General features: G+C 38.7%; 1 long non-coding RNA gene across 1 annotated transcript; it reads left to right on the top strand.

Annotated features, from left to right (window-relative positions):
- The first annotated feature begins 1,970 nt into the window (after positions 1-1,970).
- Positions 1,971-13,929, top strand: LOC140636226 (uncharacterized). The gene is made up of 3 exons (XR_012033521.1): positions 1,971-2,211; positions 12,164-12,250; positions 13,718-13,929. It is a non-coding gene; the product is annotated as an uncharacterized lncRNA (long non-coding RNA).
- The last annotated feature ends 6,242 nt before the right edge of the window (positions 13,930-20,171 follow it).

Raw genomic sequence — 20,171 nt, 5'->3', positions numbered from 1 at the left:
TTAATTGAAAATACATACCAACTGGCCTAGAGGTTAATACAAAGAACAAAGTCAAAAAATACTTAGTAAACTTAACGCAAATATCAAAAGTCAGAGCATAAATAAATGATTATTAAACCATAATAGAAATAAGGGCAGTAAGTCAACAGAGTAGGGAGGAAGAAGAAATCAAAGTGCTAAGATTTTTATTTTATCCAGGGACATTAATAAACAGTTTTTAAAAGATATCAAATGTTGGGACGCTCGGGTGGCTCAGTCAGTTAAGCCTTAGCTCAGGTCATGATCCTGAGATCCTGGGATCCAACCTTGAGGTGTCATTGGGCTCTCTGCTCAGAGGGGAGCCTACTTCTCCCTCCCTCTCTGCCCCTCACCCCTGCTCCTGCTGTCTCTCTCTCTAGGGTGCTCTAATTCTCTAATTAATTAATTAATTAATTTTTCAAAAAATTAATAAAAGATATACGATATTAATACATGATGAACTAACATTCAAACCAAAGGAAAAATGGATTACTCAACTTCTGACTAGGACTACCAGCTAACCAAAGAGAGAAAACATAAAGTTAAATTACTGCAACATACAGCCACCAAAATGAATCCCAGATGGACTAAAGATTGAAATGCAAAAAATAAAATTATAATTATATTAGAATAAAATACAAGTGGCTATATGGTCTTAGGAGAGAGAAACTTTTCAATGCATGACATCAAAGACAAAAATATAATGAAAAGGCTGATAAGTATGACTATAAAAATCTTTTTTTTCTGTACTTAAAAGAAACTCCATGTAAAAAAACTGAAAGACAATAAACCAGGGGAAATTATTTGCAGAGTAAATGCCAGAGGTTAGTAGATTTAATATATGGAAATCTTATAAATCAGTAAGAAAATGACAAATATCTCAATTAAAACACACATGAACACATACAAAGGTTATACTTGAGCAATTGACAAAAGAAGAAATACAAACAGTCCATATAGAAAAAAAATTTCCAATCTGATAATATTCAAAAACAAGGTAAATAAAAGTACATTGATACATTCAAAGTGAAAACAATAAATGAGGACATTTTAATGGTATTTATTTTTAAAACTCAGGACATAGAACACTCAGGAAATATGTGATTATTCTCCCCCCAACACCTTTTATTTCTCAAAATCTTTTTTTTTTCTTTTAAATATTTAATTTATTTATTCATGAGAGATGGAGAGAGGCAGAGAGACACAGGCAGAGGGAGAAGCAGGCTCCATGCAAGGAGCCCGATGTGAGACTGGATCCTGGAACTTCGGAATCGCGCCCTGAGCCAAAGGCAGACACTCAACCACTGAACCACTCAGGCATCCCAATTTCCCAAATCTTTTCTGAAAATAAGTGTCAGCTTGACACTTGACACTGTGGATATCAGAATATCGCTTCATTATTTCATTCTGCTATTAATAGTTGCCTCTGTTCTTTGCTTGGTTCTCCTTAACAGGCAAAACCTATAATCACTTTAGGTACTTTAAAATATGATTCACTGTTACTCCATTGAAATTAAAACTATAGACCCTTAAAACATCAATATAATTAGAAAAATAGTTTGTGGATATAAGTTACACCTTTACGATTAGTACCCTGACTTGACCAGTTTATTGCAAACCAAACTGGGCAATAGGTTTGTATCCTTTCCTTTAAAATTTTTTCATTTGGTAAAGACAACTCAAAATGTTTTGCATATATTTTAGTTCCCTTTTCAGGAAGAAGGGGTTAAAATGCCCATTCCAGACTCCACCGTGCCCCTGCAAGGCCTCAGGCCATGGTTGCAAAATTTGAAGAAATTTACCATCTCCAGTTTGGATTAATCTACGGCCAGATTAATTAATTCCTCCCTTGAAGGATCCCAGGAACTCCAGCCTAGCCTTGGCTCTTGGCCAATTGGAGCATACTGGGAAGACAGGGTCAGAACCAAGAAGTACTCTGTTGCAGGCTCAGAAAAGTAGGCTCAGGTATCCCTTGGATCGCTTGAAAGTGACTGGACTTCTCTAAGAATCCTATAAACCTAAGGCATCTGAATCTAGTGTGTGCAAGACCCACTTATTTGCAGATTTAATACTCAAAGGATTGGATGAATTCACAGTGCCTTTAGAAAGTGAAAGGAAAAGTTGAAGATCACTGAATATATTAGCTTTAGAATCAGCAAAGAGGAAAGAGAACACAGACTCTGTGGACAGCAGGTAAAAGTACATTATAACAAACCTGTGAGTCTGACAAATAAGTTTGTGAGAGGATAATTTTATGATGATGGATATATTGCTAGAAATGACGTTTAGTCCTATGGGTCTGGAGAGAAAAGGTAACCACTGTTAGGAATAAGTTACAAATTAGGGAACCAGAGCATTGAAAGGAGAGATTTCACCTTCAGACAGCAATCCTATCTTATTTTTCCTAATGCCAGCCCCTAGATCTTTACTTTTTTGAGGGGGTTGGGGGTGAACTGTTTGGTTTTGGTGGATTCTTTGGGATTTATTATTGTTGTTGTTGTTTTTATTCTTTCCTTATGGGGATGGTTAGAGGTTAGAATGTTTGATGTGGTAAAAAGGAAAGAAATTTGAAAAGTTCTTACTACTTAATGGCAGGACATAAGATCTATCAAGCTGTATGTTGTAATAAGTTTTTCAGTCTTTCTCCTCAGTGCCAACTGCCAACAATTAGTTAACTTTATTATACAGACTGGTAGGCGCATGGGGGGAGACTAATAAAAATATTTGTTGAGTTTATTATGGAGAAAATGCTTCAGTTACTTTCCAAAAAGCAGTGCTATCATAGACTAATGTCTGTCAGGTCATATAAACAGCTTTATATAAAAATGTTTTCCTTTAAAGGGATGTATCGTCATGGAACTTTATCTGAAAAACCATAGATTTATCAGGGAAGGACATAAGAATGTAAAGCTTGTGACTTATTGTCCAAAAGAAATCATTTAAAAGATGTCTTCAAAAGTATGTAAATAATATGGTTAGTTTCAATAGAATAAAGGAAAATGTACAAATCAACGATTTATAAGCATTTTTGTTTTTAATTACTTGAAACTATCTGAAGTTTAGAAGAAAAAGCAACTTTAAGACCTCGGCTAATTTTATTAAATGTTTATTCAGACTTATAAAACATCTTTTATAATAATACACGCACACAAACAGTCTGACAGCTGCTCTTGGGAACTGAAGAATGTAGAAACAACTCCTATAAGTCATTTACCAAATAGGATCAATTATCAATTTCCGATTTCTTTTCAGTTGGGTCTACTTTTTGTTCTTTTCTTTTTTTAACAGTACTGCTAACTCCCTAGGAATCCAAGGCAGCCATTTCAATGATGGAAAAAAACCAACAGTGACAAATCAATCAATCCCAGAAGGATTTTCTCATTGTCCCTCAGAGGTGTATTCCTTTACTTTAAGATGATAAACCCATTGTAGTGGACCATGCCTATCCATTGGTCTCACTCTGATGGTTATAATGTTTTTGACACAATAATTATTATTAACATGTTTTTATCTTTGAGGTACTAAGTCAATAAGGCAATGGCAACTAAACATAAAGCCCACTACTTTTTATTTAAAAAATCAAAGATAACAGTGTACTTTAATAGATACACTATTCCATCCATAGAAAGGAAGAATTTCTCTTTCCTGAGATTTTTGAGGCACTTTTCTTGTGGGTTAGCCACTAGAGGGCATCATGATGCTATACACTTAAAAAATACTTTGAATATTGATTACTCTTGAATTGATTACTCTCAAAACCCTGTTCTTCATGCTCACAATGGTCATTTAAATGGATAAAAGTGAAGTTGTAAAAATATAAACTCATCTATCTTCCATTAAATCTTGAGAACATCTGGCAGAACTGGAGACAGAGACTAAAGCTCTATATTACCAAATCCACTGGATTGTAATTGAAAGAATTCATCTCAGAGAAGAGTGGATATGACCAACAGAAAATGGAACAGTTTAACATGACTCTTTGAAGTAAATTAAAGTCTTAAAAATTCACTACCTGATCCACCATGTTTTCATCATAAACATTATAAGCTAAGAACCAACATTCAAATAATTGCTACTCGGGAGATAGTCATGCTCAAAGTTCAACTTGTATTTCTCAAATAAGGTGATTGCTACTTCTTCATATAAGACCTTAGGATGTCAGCCAATGGCTCATCTTTAACCTTTCAGTTTGGGAAAAAATGGTTAGGAGTTGTTAAACCTTGGGTTTGAATTCAGTTAATATCTGGCTTCCTTGATTTCTTTCACGTAAGTTTCATGAAAACATTTGGCTAAAGATTGTCAGGCTACATTACCCTTTTGTGATGCATGAATAGTCTTAACTTTAACATGGACTATCACAAATTATTTTACCTAATATGTAATTGTTTCTCAAGAAACATGGACGACACAGAGAATATCATCCTCAGTGGGGAAAAACTGAGGGCTTTTCCCCTACGGTCAGAAATGTAATAGGATGTCCACTATCACAACAGTTGTTCAACATTGTACAAGAAGTCCTAGCCTCAGCAATCAGACAACAAAAAAAGAAATAAAAGGTATCCAAATCAGCAAAGAAGAAACCAAACTCTCACTCTTTGCAGATGACATGATACTCTTGTAGAAAGCCCAAAAGACTCCACCCAAAAATTGCTAAAACTGATAGAGGAATTCAGCAATGTTGCGGGATATAAAATCAATGCACTGCAGAAGTCAGTTGCATTTCTATACACTAACAATGAGGCAGAAGAAAGAGAAACCAAAGAATCGATCCCATTTACAATTGCACCAAAAACTGAAGATACCCAAGAATAAACCTAACCAAAGAGGTAAAAAAGATCTATACTTTAAAAACTATGGAACACTTATGCAAGAAAGTAAGGAAGACAAAGACATGGAAAAACATTCCATGTTCATGGACTGGGAGAACAAATATTGTTAGAATGTCTATACTACCCAAAAAAATCTACACATTTAATGCAATCTCTATCAAAATACCACCATCATTTTTCATAGGGCTGGAACAAACAGTCCTAAAATGTATATGGAACCAGAAAAGACCCTGAAAAGCCAAAATAATGTTGAAAAAGAAAACCAAAGCTGGGGACATCACAATTCCAGACTTCAAGCTCTATTACAAAGCTGTAATCATCAAGACAGTATGGTACCGGCACAAACATGGACACAGAATAGAGAACCCAAAAATGGACCCTCAACTCTATGGTCAACTTATCTTTGACAAAACAGGAAAGAATATACAGGGTAAAAAAAGACAGTGTCTTCAGCAAATGGTGTTGGGAAAATTGGACAGCCACATGCAAAAAGAATGAAACCGGACTACTTGCTTCTACCATACACAAAAATTTAAAAATGGATGAAAGACTTAAATGTGAGACAAGAACCCATCAAAATCAAGAGAACACAGGCAGTAACCTCTTTGACCTTAGCCACAGCAACTTCTAGCTAGATACATCTTCAAAGGCAAGGGAAACAAAGGCAAAAATGTACTATTGGGACCTCATCAAGATAAAAAGCGTTTGCACAGCAAAGGAAACAGTCAACAAAACTAAAAGGCAACCTACAGAATGGGAGAAGATATTTGCAAATGTCTTATCAGATATATGGCTGGTATCTAAAATCTATAAGGAACCAACCAAACTCAATACCCCCAAAACAAAAAATCCAGTCAAGAAATGGGTAGAAGACCTGAACAGACATTTCTCCAAAGAAGACAGGCCAACAGACAAATGAAAAAGATCCTCCACATCACTCAGCATCAGGGAAATACAAATCAAAATACAATAGGATACCATCTCATACATGGCTAAAATGAACAGGTCAGGAAACAACAGATGTTGGTGAGGATTCAGAGAAAGGGGAACCCTCTTACACAGTTGGTGGGAATGCAAACTGGTGCAGCCACTCTGGAAGATAATATGGAGGTTCCTCAAAAGTTAAAAATTAGAGCTACCCTATGACCTAGCAATTGCACTACTAGGTATTTATCCAAAGGATACAAAAATAGTGATTTGAAGGGGCACATGCACCCCAATGTTTATAGCAGCAATGTCCACAATAGCCAAACATGGGAAGAGCCCAGATGTCCATGAACAGATGAACGGATAAAGAAGATGTGTTTTATGTGTGTGTGTGTGTGAGTGAGTGTGTGTGAAGAGAGAGAGAAAATGAATATTAACCATCAAAAAGAATGAAATCTTCCTATTTGAAATGACCTGGATGGAACTAGAGGGTATTATGCTAAGTAAAATAAGTCAATCAGAGAAAGACAGCTATCATATGATTTCACTCATATATGAAATTTAAGAAACAAAACAGGGCAGCCCAGGTGGCTCAGCGGTTTAGTGCCACCTTCAGCCCAGGGTGTGATCCTGGAGACCCTGGATAGAGTCTCATGTCGGGCTCCCTGAGTGGAGCCTGCTTCTCCCTCTGCCTGTGTCTCTGCCTCTCTCTCTCTGTCTCTCATGAATAAATAATATCTTTTTAAAAAAAAAAAAGAAAGAAACCAACAAACAAAACAGATGAACGTGGGGGAAGGAAAGGAAAAATGAAACACGATGAAAATTGAGAGGAAGGCAAACCATAAGAGATGCTGAACTCTAGAAAACAAACTCGGTGTTGCTGGAGGGGAGTTGGGTAGAGGGATGGAGTAATTAAGTGATGGGCATTAAGGAGGCACTTGATGTAATGAGCACTGGGTTGTTATACGCCAACTAATGAGTTATTAAATTCTACCTCTGAAAACAAGAAAAAAAAGGAAAAAACATGGGTTGATGCTGCTTTAACTATGTTTTGTTTATATCGTTAATTAATAAGCTTCATATTTTAGAGGAGTTTTAGATTCACAACAAACTGAGTAGAAAATACAGAGAGTTCTCATATAGGCCAGATGATCTCCCACACACGTACAACCTTCCCAGCTGGTAACATCCGATATGACGATAGTACATTTGTTATACCTGATGAACCCATACTGATGTATCATTAATGCCCAAAGTCCATAGTTTACATAATGGTCACTCTTAGTGAAACGATGGGTTTGATAAATGTTTAATAACGTGTATTCACCACTGTAGAACCATACAGAAAAGTTTCACTGTTCTAAAAATTCCTTTGTGCTTTGCTTATTCATCCCTCCTCTGTAACTCCTAACCCCTAACCCCTGGCAACCACTGATCTTTTTACATATTTGAACTTTTGCCCTTTCCAGGATGTCACATATTTGGAATGATAAGGTATGCAGTCTTTTTGGATTGTTTTCTTTCACTTAGTAATATGCATTTAAGTTTCCTCCATGTCCTTTCATGGCTCCGTAGCTCATTTCTCTTTAGTGCTGAATAATATTCCATTGCCTGGATGCACTACAATTTATCTATCCATTCACATTCTAAAGGACAAGTTAGTTGCTTCTAAATTTTGTCAGTTATGAATAAAGCTGCTATAAACATTTGTATGCAGGTGTTTGTGTAGACATAAGTATTCAACTCATTTGGGTATTTTGTTTGTAGCCAGTCTGAGCTCTTTGAGCAACGCTTCCTTTGAGGAGCTAATGCTTGGCCATTTTGGTTCTGTTGACTCCTAGAAAGCCATGTGCTGTCAGGGCTGGAAGAGAATTTGGTTCACTAATCACTCATTTTATATTTTAGGAAATTGAAGCACACACATGTGAATTCCTTGTTAGCCTATTCTTTTTCAATACAAATATTCCTGGGTTCTGTCTTTTTGTTTGTTTCATTTTGAGATGTTTTTAAAATACAGCCACATTATGGGGTACCTGGGTGCCTTAGTCAGTTAAGCGTCTGACTCTTGGTTTCGGCTCAGGTCATCATTTCTGAGTCGTGAGGTCAAGCCTTGCACTGGGCTCTGTGCAAGGAACCTTAAGATTCTCTTCCTCTCCCTCTGCCCCTACTTGTGCACTCTCTGTTTAAAATAAGTAAAATCTAAAAAAAATAAAATAAAATAAAATACAGCCACATTACTTTTTAAATGACTAGTAAACCTTCAAGATCTCTTGTCTGTTGGGTTCCATTTCAGATTTTACCATTACCTTCTTCAGGAAAAAAAAAATGCAAACATGAAAAAAAATACAGCAAATAATTTTTAAAATGCAAAGCTTGTAATGGGAATGGGCATGGAAAATAAACACTGTTTTAATGGTAAGAGTTTTGGTTAAAAGGTTGTTCCAAGTTGGTGGTTCCACTTCAATGCTGCTGAAGACACTCTTATTAACTGTTCAATTGGCCACCAGCCTCCCCTTCCCCAAACAACCCTCAAAGCAGGGTACTGGTCTCAGTCGGGAACACCAGCCAGAGTAGTATAACTAGATGCTAAGTGAGAACCATCCCCCTGTTACCTCCCTTTCAACTGAGGTCCCAAAGCCTTTCAACTGAGGTCATAGATGACAATTATCCCCACCTTCTAAAGAGAGATATTAAACTAGCTCTACAGCGCCTGCCAAGGAAGTAGCCCTTATCATAATCAGAAATATATGACAGGGAGGCTTTCTTTGAAGGGCATTGTTGGAGGAGAGTATGGTGTTTCCCTTAATTCAAGATGAACGAAAAGGGCCTTTACAAGGACTGTTTATATAGAGTGTGGGTCTTGTCAGGAAAGGATGCTGACATCTTATCCAACTCACACACTTCCTAACCCTTTCTCATACATTCTTTAAACAGAGATCCAGGATAGAGCCTAGTTGTTTGCAGAGTTCTTGGGAAAATTTGGCCTGCATTTCCTGCAATACAAGACTGGTATCCATTCTTACCTGGAAAAGTCTAAATAATAGAAAGTCTGTGTAGGTGCCCTGTCACTTGGAGAAGCTGGGCTGGCATGGCAAGCAGTCAGCCAGAGGACAATCCCCTGCTCTAGGAAAGGTAATGTTGGAGTTTTTCTGGGGAAGAGAACAGTGGTCTCATCAAAAACCCACAAAAGCATCTGCATCAGTCAATACAAATGCTTGCAAAATCTTAGAACTGAAGAAGGAAACCTCCTGGAGTGATGTGTATAGATGGATACAGAACTGACCCACTAAGGGAGCTAGCATTTCTGAGCCCATCACTTAAGCTAGAAGTGAAAGCCACATCCATTGCTACTTTTCTGCATACAAGAATGTGGAGATAGGCACAGAAACACTACTGCAGGAAAGCTTCATGTTTCCACCATCTTCCTTGTTAGAAACCATAGCCCCAAACCTCAGAAAGATGATCCCCACCTCATTCCTGCCTTCCATATCCAAGAAGTAAATTCAATTGATAAAAATGAATTCACATCAAGAAATGTACCTGCAAAAAAAGTCTGGAAAGTATAGTTTTCATGTTCCAACCCCTTGTACTAGAAGCGATGTAGGAGGAGGCTGATGGGCCCATCCAGAATACCCAAGACAGTACCCTATGAGAGAAAGAATCCATAATTGGGCTCCTGTTATATGGAGAGGCTCACTGACAGATTGCAACACAGCAATGGCCAAGTAAGATATTTTTTTCTCTTTACCTCACCTTATATTCTTCTCTCTCTTCTCTAGCCTAGAGGAGCCAGGAACAGAACATACCTGGGAATAGTAGGAAAGGTGAAGAAATAGTAAAGAATCTACATGTATTTCTTGCATGTTTCATAGACTGGATTGAGCCTGGTGGTGTGGAAAGGGAAAAGATTTGAATTGGTATGAAGTTAGAGTTTTAGGGGCAACTGGGTGGTTCAGTAGTTGAGCATCTGCCTTCAGCTCAAGTCATGATCCCGGGGTCCTAAGACCAAGCCCCACATCAGGCTCCCTATGGGGAGCCTACTTCTCCCACTGCCTATGTCTCTGCCTCTCTCTGTATCTCTCATGAATAAATAAAATCTTTTTTAAAAAAAAGAAATTAGAGTTTTAACATTAGACAAAGTCTAAATTTTTCACTGCTGAAAGCATGACTGTTCATTAATATCAGAAGGTGAAGGTGACATTTAGTATGTTTACCAGCTAGGACAGAATGTGCATTGACCAATCAGGATGCACACTGGCCATAAGTAACTGGTATAACTCTATTAGGCACTGTTCAGGCTGGACATTGACCCTGCCTGAAGTGCCCTGAACTGGAGAGGGATCTTCCAAAGATACTGTTTAGGAAAAGAAAAAAAAAAGAAAATCTATAGACCAGATGTAAAAGTTAGGTGTGAGGAACATACAGTGTTGTTTCCTACTTGTACAGTACCATACTCAGCCAATTTGATCAACTAGTTGCAATAGACTTTTCACTCAGTTTAATCCCATTGATCACTTTAATGTCCTGTGGTAGTCATTCATGGGTGGATTAACAAAGTACCAGATTTTCCTTCTTGATTCTGAGTTTAAAGAACTGGGTCAATGTATGTTCCCTGGACTCATTTGCCATGTAACTCATTTCTCTTTTAGTCCTTCCAAATAAACAATCCATTCAACGGGGAGCTTGTCTGGCTATCTCAATCCTAGAGCTATGACTCAAGAGTCAGATTCCAGCTATTCCAGATAGCTGGAATCTATCACAGGGGAGTGGTGAATGATTATAAGAACAGAGTATATAGATACCTGAGATTTCAATATCTGCAACTTTCACGGGCCTCAGACACATTTTCCCAGAGGTATAACAACTCATCCTTATAACCATTCTTCGAAGCCTGGAATTTTAATTTCATGATCCCTCTGTAGAATATCACTAAAAACCATTCCTTTTGAAACATTTGGGACTTTTTTTTTTTTTTTTTGGCTAGTATGTAATACATTTAATTTTTGAGTTAGGGTCATGTGGTCGTAATATATTAAAAAGCAATAAACACTCAAACACTTCAAATTGATTAAACAAAGTAATGAAGTTTGGTTTAGAAGATGCCAAATCCCATTTGTCATTTTAAACCTTCACTGAATTAAGGGATATTATCTCAGTAAACACTGGACTTGGGAGTTCTCCCCGTGGCTGTATTATTTCCATACGACCAGATCCTAGTGACTTTTAATAGATGCTCATGAATAATGGGTCACTTTGCAAAGTTAGTATATACTGTGGTATCACTGGTTCACATTGACTCCATTCTCCAAGGACAGTGATGCATCCACCATCTATATTGCAGGGGTCCTTGTACAGTGTCACAATGACTAATGTCCAGTTGTTGCCATTTTCTAGTTATTGTTATCATAGGGTAAGAAGGGAGAGGGACAATGCTCATTTGTTATGGATTGCTGAAAGCACCTGGTTTTGATGTAGATTTCAAATAAATCTTCCAAAATCCGTTTCTAGAAAAGTCTGCAGAATTCTGTTTAGCGATGTGCTCCCTCTACCTGACCTTCCCCCAAAACATTCTGCTCATTGTAAAGTCAAACTTATATTTTACCCTTCTTATTTTTGTCTAAAGTTGTTCTGTGTCTTGAATCACAAAACCAAAGACTTAGTTGTTTCTTTTGTCATTGTGTTGGCTTTCTCCCAAATTCTGACCCCATTTTTTTAGTTTATTTTATTAAGCAGAATGGGTACACTAGCAAACATTGCCTTTCACGCAGAATATCCTAAAAAAAAAAAAAATCAGTGGGATCAGCCACCAATATTCAAGATTAATGAGACAATAACCAAGATCCATCTTCAAGTTGATACAAGTTAAATTATGATTCGAATATTGAGAAAAATCCATCCTCATTCTTACTCAGTGTAAACCTGGGTTTCCTGATTTAGACCTGAAACTACACGTGAAATTATATTCAGCAAACACCATGACTGTGGTAGCTCCAAACATCATGGTCATCTGAACTAGCTCATGCATAATTATGTCCCATCACAGGGTTTTTTAGCTCTTAATTCTTGCCTTGTGCTCATCATCAGAACACACAAACTTCTATTGTTCCATTTCTTCTAAGTAGAAATAAAAGACTCAGGTGTGGAGACCAACAAAGAGATTTTTGTCCCAGAAACGGTAAGGTTCCTGCCTGAGGCAAGATGTTTGAAATGTGGCATATAAAACTTCTCTTTCTGTTCCCAAATAGGCTTCATATGCCAGTGAAGATGGAAGTGGGGCACTGTTAAAATTAAAGACAGTTTTGCCTTTCAACACAACAGATGAGGAGCTGACTCATCCCGGACACCCTAACCAGTCTCTCTCTTTCCTTCTCTTTCTCTCTCTCCCCCAGAAAACCTGGCTTTGAGATGGATTTTCCATGGTGAGAGTTACAGAGCTGCACCCAGGGCTTGTCATGGCTCCTCTGGTCCCATGATAGGTAGGTGGACTAGAGATCAGAGAGCTCTAAAGAGATGAGAATAGCAATAAAACTGACTCAAGTTGGGATGACGCCAACAGATGAAGGCCACAGCAGCATGACAGTTGGGTTTAAGATCCATGATGCCACTATGGGAAATCTGCAGTCTGAGTGTTGCCCAGACCCTGGATCCATCCCAGGGCAATGCCCAGAAATTGGGTCTTTATTCCTCCGTGCGTGCAGCATCGTTTGTGAAAGCTCTGCCCACAAAGTCATCAGATGGTAACAATTTTCAGTCACTTCCAACACGAGATGGTTTTGAACTTTAATATGCAACCTAATTATGACTGCAAACACTTTGTTAAGCAAACAAACTTCAAACCCTTTTTTAAAAAAAAACAGCTCTTCTTTGGTCACTTTGTCTTGTACAAAGGCTTTAAAAATAAAACTATGTGGGGAACTAGAGAATCCAAGGATGGAAAAAAAAAAAAAAAACAGCGCAAAATTAAATGACTTGAATGTAATCACCACTTGAGTACTGAGTATCAGAAGGTTTTCTTTCAAGCCAAAATTGAGAAAAATCACCATCTTATATCCCATTTCCTCTCTTTAAACCATTTGACTTCTACCCCAGAATAACAGATATTTTTTAAAGAAGATACAGAAAATAGACTTTTTTTTAATTTGATACCAAATTTCCCTTAGCTTACTAACCTCTTCTTTTCTGATTCGGAAATATCTTGGATGCTGGAGGTTTCTTCTCTCCCCTCTCTCCCTACTCCCTTTTGGGTTTTCTCACAGTAGCTTTTCTTTTTGCCTTTATTAGTCATTTTTCAAGAACTAGGGTCATTATAACGCGAAGAGAAATGCATGAGTATCCCCTCTCAGGACAAAACCAGGGAATGTGGGAGATTGACAGTATGAGAGGATGGTGGGAGTGGTGGACCCTGAAAAAACCCACCTAAGGACACTGCAGCCTTTGCATCTCTGGATTATATAGCCATCTGCTCTCCTCCTGTCTTTATGCCACAATTCACACCTCCCCCCCTCCCCCCCAGTTATTTTGCTGCTGTTTTATCCCTTCTCCTACAGGAGGACCAAGAAACCCATAAGCTTCTCAAGCATTTTCTTCATTCTGCTTCAGAGAGAGGTTGAGGTATAGAAGCTAGATCGGATTCTTACCTGTCTCATTCAGTAAGCTTAAGAAAGAAAAAAGAATCACCTGAGTTATCACCTAAAATTCATTTTTCTGTGAACAGCCCTTCTCTCCCTGGTTTTCATGCCCAAAAAAAGAAATTGCTTCATCCCTTTGTGAAAATGGGAAAAGACTGAAGCCAAATATTGCCAATAATCATGCATATAAGACAACCCCTCTCTCCTAGGAAAGCCCATCTGTGCTTAGCATGTTTAACTCCAATTTTGTGACACACTTTTTGTTGCCTACTAAACTGCTATTTCTCCCTGTGCCTTCCTTCTTCCCCCTAACAGTGAGATGCAAAATATGCTGGGAACTCATGCAAAGTGTTCCTTACTGATGACAAGAGACACACGAGAGGAAACAAGATTCCTCTGGATCTTGCTGTCTGCATTTGAGCGTGGGCACAATGGCAGCCATCTTGGGGCCATGAGAAAATTCAGCCAAAAGACAAGTCAATGCCTTACAGGGGGGAGATGGAGAGAAACTGAGACCTTGATAATATCATCTAAACACCAAATTAAAGAAATCTAGAACCATCAAACTTCCAAATACTTTGTAATGTGGGATACAGATGTTTCTTACAGCTACATTATTTTTGGTTGAGTTTTTAAAATTTATAACCAAAAGCATTCTGACATTGATAGTTGGACTATACCTTTGAAAACAGAGAAACATACAAAATCATTTCCCTATAAAGTCTATTGCCAAATACTCTCATTTTAAGTTTTGGGTTTTTTTTTAAATATTTTATTTATTTATTTGAGACAGGGCACAAGCAGGGGGCAGAGGGAGAAGCCAGCTCTGCTCTTTTGTCTCTCTTTAAGAAGAATGTTATTCTCTCTTGCTCACCATCATTCTTTATCCTCCATATGGTTACACTAAAATCTGCTTAGGGAATTTGGCTTTATCTAATGATTCCAAAGGTATACACATTGAGGGGTGGGGGAACCATCTCAGCTTGGGAAAAACCTTAGAAAATGAACACATCATTTCAGATGAATAGATTAAAAAGATGTCGTATATGTATATACAGTAGAATATTACTCAGCCATCAAAAAAAAAATGAAATCTCACCATTTGCGATGACCCAGATGGCACTACAGGGTATTTTTTTTAAGATTTTATTTATTAAAAAAAAAAAAGATTTTATTTATTCATGAGAGACACAGAGAGAGAGGCAGAGACACAGGCAGAGGGAGAAGCAAGCTCCCTGCAGGAAGCCTGATGTGGGACTTGATCTTGGGATCCCAGGATCACACCCTGAGCCAAAGGCAGATGCTCTACTGCTGAGCCACCCGGGCATCCTGGCACTACAGGGTATTATGCTAAGTGAAATAAGTCAATCAGAGAAAGATAATTATATGATACCACTCATATGTGGAATTTAAGAAACAAAACAGAAGATCATAGGGGAAAGATAGGAAAAATAAAATGAGACGAAATCAGAGAGGGAGATAAACCATAAGAGACTCTTACTCTAGGAAACAAACTGAGGGTTGCTGGAGGGAAGGAGGGTGAGGTGATGGGCATTAAGGAGGACACGTGATGTATTGAACACTGGGTGTTATATGCAACCCATGCATCACTGAACTCTACCTCTGAAACTAATAATACACTATATGTTAATTAATTGAATTTGAATAAAATAAAATTTAAAACAACAACAAAAAATAAATAAAAATAAACATTGATAGTGCCCAAAGAAGAATGTGTTTTCCATTCTGAAAAAAAATTACTATGTGTTTGGTTTGGTTTGGTTTGGTTTGGTTTGGTTTGGAGAATATTAGTTGAGTATTTGGAACTGTGTTTTAAGGTTTAATGAAGAGATTTATCTTGGCTCTTAATGTTGAATGAAATGGCTGGTAGTTGGTAGAGTCAGAGAGTACAGGGTACATTCATAGAAATGACTACTTGAAGGGCCATAAAACTAATTAAAGCCAAATTTGAGAAAAAGAAGAAGATAAACTGGCAACAGCATTCAGAATGTGCATTGCCAATTCTGCTTTGTTATATTATTCAAAAGGACTCCTTCGTATGGGAAAATATAATTGATCTAGACAAACAAAAGACAGATTAACATATACTTAAATCCTAGGCTCCAAAAGAAGTCAAGATACAGAGTCAAAAAGAAATTCAATAAGCTCTACCTTTTATTTCTGTTTCCCAGTTGGTTTTCACACAATTTTTGCATGTGGGTGAAACTCAACAATTCTTGACCATGACCTCAGAGACTGAGGATGCAATTAGGAGGTAGGGGCAAACGGAATGTAAAAAAAGGGGGGGAGGTAAAGCAGAGCCCTTAAATAGTCCAAGTAGATCTGTCTAGCTGAAATAGAGCTAAGACAATTCAGAGATTGCATTTCAAACACAGCCGAAGTTAGTATGCAAGCAGCACTTGAATCCAAGCTCTTCTTATTCAACAAGGGTTATTTATAGGATCTGAATAGTTCTAGAAAAAGATGCTGATTATTCATGCTACTTTGGCCCAAGCTCTTATTTACTCTTTCACTCTATCAAATATTTATTAAGAATCTTCTATGTAGCAAACATTGGTGCTGTGAGAACAAGAGGAGTTTCCTGGCCTCATGGAGACTATCATAAACAATTACTTAAATCATCATTTGATTAAAGTTTTGATTAATGCTTAAAGGAAACTGTAGTGTGCTTTGAGAGTTTACTAAAGGGACCCCTAACTGGAGCAGAGGTTCAGGGAAAGTGCCTGCAGACTTGAGATTACTACTAAAGTAAAAAGACAAAGAAAGATTAACTACTAGGTGAAGAAATACTACAAAGATTTCCCAGCAGGAGACACAGAATGATGAGTAGGGCTGGAGGGGTCCTGGAGCCCAGCACAGAGGGAAATAAAGTCAGAGCGTGACTGCTGGCGTGGCTGACAGGTGGGCAGGGACCATATAAGTAGGAGTAATGTTCTAAATATTCAGCAACTTGAAAAGGCACAGACCTGGCCGGTCAGAAGGGAGACTGGCTGTCAACTACCTGTGTGGTGGAACCAGCGTAACTGGTGGACTGTAAGCCCAACACAAAAGGCTTCGTGGGACAAGATAGGGGTTTTAAACTTGATGCTCTAGCCAGAAGAAGGCATTACAGAGTTCTCAACAAGGAACTTCCAGGATCAAATATGAATTGTTAACGTTTTCTAGGTAGAAAAGTCTGCAGAGAATGAATTCAGTTGACCCAGAAGTATGCACTACACAGATGCACAGAGTGGTGTGAGGGGGCACTGAGATGAACAGAGACCAGCCGTTGTCCCCAGGAAGCTTTCAACTGACGGTCAACACCACTCCGATATTAATTACTCAACGGTCGGCTCTGATTAGGTAGAAAGTTCTAGAAGCTCTTCAGAGCAATAGGTGGAAACAGAAATACAGTCTCTGCCTGAAATCCATTATCTCTTTATGTGCTAGATGAGAATCCCATCCTAGTAGCTCAATATTACAAAGGGAAAATCTATTATTATTATTATTATTATTATTATTATTATTATTACAGAAGGCCATTAAAGTCTCTCTGAGGGCTTTGTTTCCCAGTGGGCCAGCACCGGCACTCACACCTCTGTCTCCGTGTAACAGCAAGAGATTGCCCTAATCTAAAGACCATCATCTCTCCACCAGTTCGGGTATTGCCAGACACAGAGAAGATAAGATCTGCCCAAATCACGTGGCTGTAGGTGCCATAATGTGTGTCGGCTGAGAGAGCAGGTTAGGGGAAGTCCTCCCAAAATGTCCCTATAAAGTCAAAGTGGTTTCATCTTTTCATAAGCCATGTGAGACCCCTCCTTCTTATTTTCCTCCAGATACATTGTTAGCAAAGCTATAAAAATTAGTATAGACCCCTAAATGGGGGTGGGAGAGAGTAGTAAAACTAATATTAAAAAAAAAAAAAACAGACCAAAGTCAAATGTTAATTTTTAAATCTTCATTTGATGTATTTCAAAGGCAAATTAGTAACAAACTAAATACCTACAGAAATGGAAACTTTGTTGTAACATATTCAGAAAATATAAAAATATACAGAGCATAGACAAAGAGAGAGGCCTCTTTCCTTCCTTCTTATCTTATCTGGCAGGGGGGCCAGTAAAATACATATACATTGATATCTTTCTATATTTATCAATATATACACAGAGTTTTCTTTCTTTCAAAAAATGAGGCCATTCCAACATGCAGTGTGACATATTGTTCTCATCGTTTAATATATCCTAAACATTTTTAAGTATTCTGTATCGCAGCATCTCATTCTTTTTAACAACCTTATTGTAGTTCATAGTATGGATTTGCCATCATTTTGTTGCATGTTCCCTTATTCCTGGGCACTTTACAGTATTTCCAATTTGTGTGTGTGTGTGTGTGTGTGTGTGCCTTTGAGGTAATGTTGTAATAGCATCCTTATTATAGTGTTTGTCTGTTTATAAAATAAAATTCCTAGAAATGGGACTGTAAGATAGGGAGCTCACATTTTTATTTCAAAAGAAAATTTCGCACTGCCCTCTGAAAAAGGGTTGTGCTGATTTACATTCCCAATGAAATCATTTTAAACAAGAGTAGGGGGAAGAAATGACCCCATATTTTTAGTACTACTGACACTTACTCACATCATGCTAAGAGCTTTTGGGATACATTATCCCTGGGGTCACTCCCCTCCCAGGAAGTGTGAGTAGAGCAGAAATCCCATGGTCGCGTTTTTCTGCTGAGACTTCTGAGACTGGATACACCGGGCCCTTTGCACACAGCCATGCCAGCAACCAGCCTAGGTGAGAAGGCCGTGGTGGACTGTGATGTCAGGCTGTCCGAGTTCCAACTTTGGTTTTATTTTACAGTGGCGTGGCATGGGCTGCACTTCTCTGTGAGGGTTAAGTTTATGTGTCAAGCTGGCGAGGCCATAGTGCCCATGTGTTGGGTCAAACACGAGTCTAGATATTGCTGTGAAGGCATTTTTTTTTTTTAGATGTGATTAACATTATATCAGTAGACTTTGATTAAAGCAGATTCCCTACCCAGTATGGGGAGTCCTCATCCAATCAGTTGAAGACCTCAATAGAGGGACGCCTGGGTGGCTTAGTGGTTGAGCATCTGCCTTTGGCTCAGGGCGTGATCCTGGGGTCCCAAGATTGAGTCCCACATCGGGCTCCCTGCATAGAGCCTGCTTCTCCCTCTGCCTGTGTCTCTGCCTCTCTCTGTGTATCTCTCATGAATGGATAAATTAAGTCTTTAAAAAAAAAAAAAAAAAAAACTAACAGAAAGACAGAGTTCCCGGGAAAGAGGAAATTCTATCTCTGGACTATCTTCCCACCCAAGCTGTAGCATCAACTCTTCCCTGCATCTCAGCTTGCCAGTGTGCTCTGCAGATTTCAGACCTGCCAGGCCCCCACAATTACGTGAACCAATTCCTTAACATAAATCTCTCACTAGATAGATAAATACACACACACACACACACACACACCATCCTACTGATCCTGTTTCTCCAGAGAACACTAATACACTTTGTTAAGCCTCGGGTTTCTTATCTATAGAATGGTCACAAATGCTATTTATTCTGTGAGATAACAGCACAGACTAAATGAAATAATCCATGTCAGTGGGGGTAGGCCCTCTCCAACCAGCTGAACACCTTAAGAGAGAGAGAGACTGAAGTCCCCTGAGAAAAAAGAAATTCCGCCTCCAGACTATCTTCAGACTCAAGTGCAATAGTAATTGCCAGCGCCAGCGCCAGTGCCAGGCAAATGTCTGGAATCCAAAAATTCTGACTTTTTTGGATTCCAGAAAAAAACCAGCTTGATCCTACCACTTTTAGAAAAACCAGCTTGATCTACGGCTCCGCTCATTGCCATCCCCCACCCCCAACGCACGCAACCCCAAGTGCACGTATACTCACACACACTCACACACACCAACAGGTACACACAAATGTCTCTGGAAAGCTCCAAGCCCGTGTTCTTCAGTTTCCCACAAGACATGAAAGCCCAGAGTGTGCAAGGATGGACGTATTCAAGAGCTTCTTGAGCAATGTTGAAGCCAGGAATGAGACCTCCATCTTCTGGAAGGTTGTTTCCCTCTGTAATACTGCCTCTCTCTTAGAGCTGAGTGCTTCTTCTTTCATTAATTGAAGCTGCTTGCTTCACCACCCGCATGGGGCGTGCACAACAACCTCTGCCTCACGCATCGCTTGATGCCATGACTCTCCTCTGCTTCTGCCATGCGTCGCCTTTAGTGAGGATCCTCTCTGCCTCTGCTTCCTTTCCCCTGGTTTTCACGCCAGTAAGTCAAACTGCAAGAGGCAGGAGGAAAGGAGGGGGAGAATCAGAGAAGGAAACATCAATGACAAACTCGGCTAAGCCATTACTAATACCAGACAGGTCATTACTCCAACTTGGCCTGGAGGAAGCAAGTACTAGACTCTCACTACCTTTATTTTGTGATGACAACAGACATGATGAAATTCAAGTTCATATTGTCCCGGGGTTGCTCATTCTCCTAAATATAGACTGTCCTGCATAGCCCGCAACACGTACTGGGTCATACTCACTGCAGCTTCGACTCTGTGCTTTCAAAAATACTGCTAATGTGCCTTGATGCTTTGGGTGCTTCAAACAGAAGGGGTTCCCAAAATACGTCCAGAGATGGAGGAGAAATTTGAAAATTTATTCATGACTGAGCTGTCAACCTAGGGTGCCATTCGAGAGTGGCTCAGACGAAAAATTGTTCACAAATGCTTGGTGAATAT

This window comes from Canis lupus, chromosome 7 (genome assembly GCF_048164855.1).
Source record: "Canis lupus baileyi chromosome 7, mCanLup2.hap1, whole genome shotgun sequence".
Classification (NCBI taxonomy): domain Eukaryota; kingdom Metazoa; phylum Chordata; class Mammalia; order Carnivora; family Canidae; genus Canis; species Canis lupus.
The sequence above is the reverse complement of the archived record's forward strand: the minus strand, read 5'-3'. Positions and strand labels throughout refer to the sequence as shown.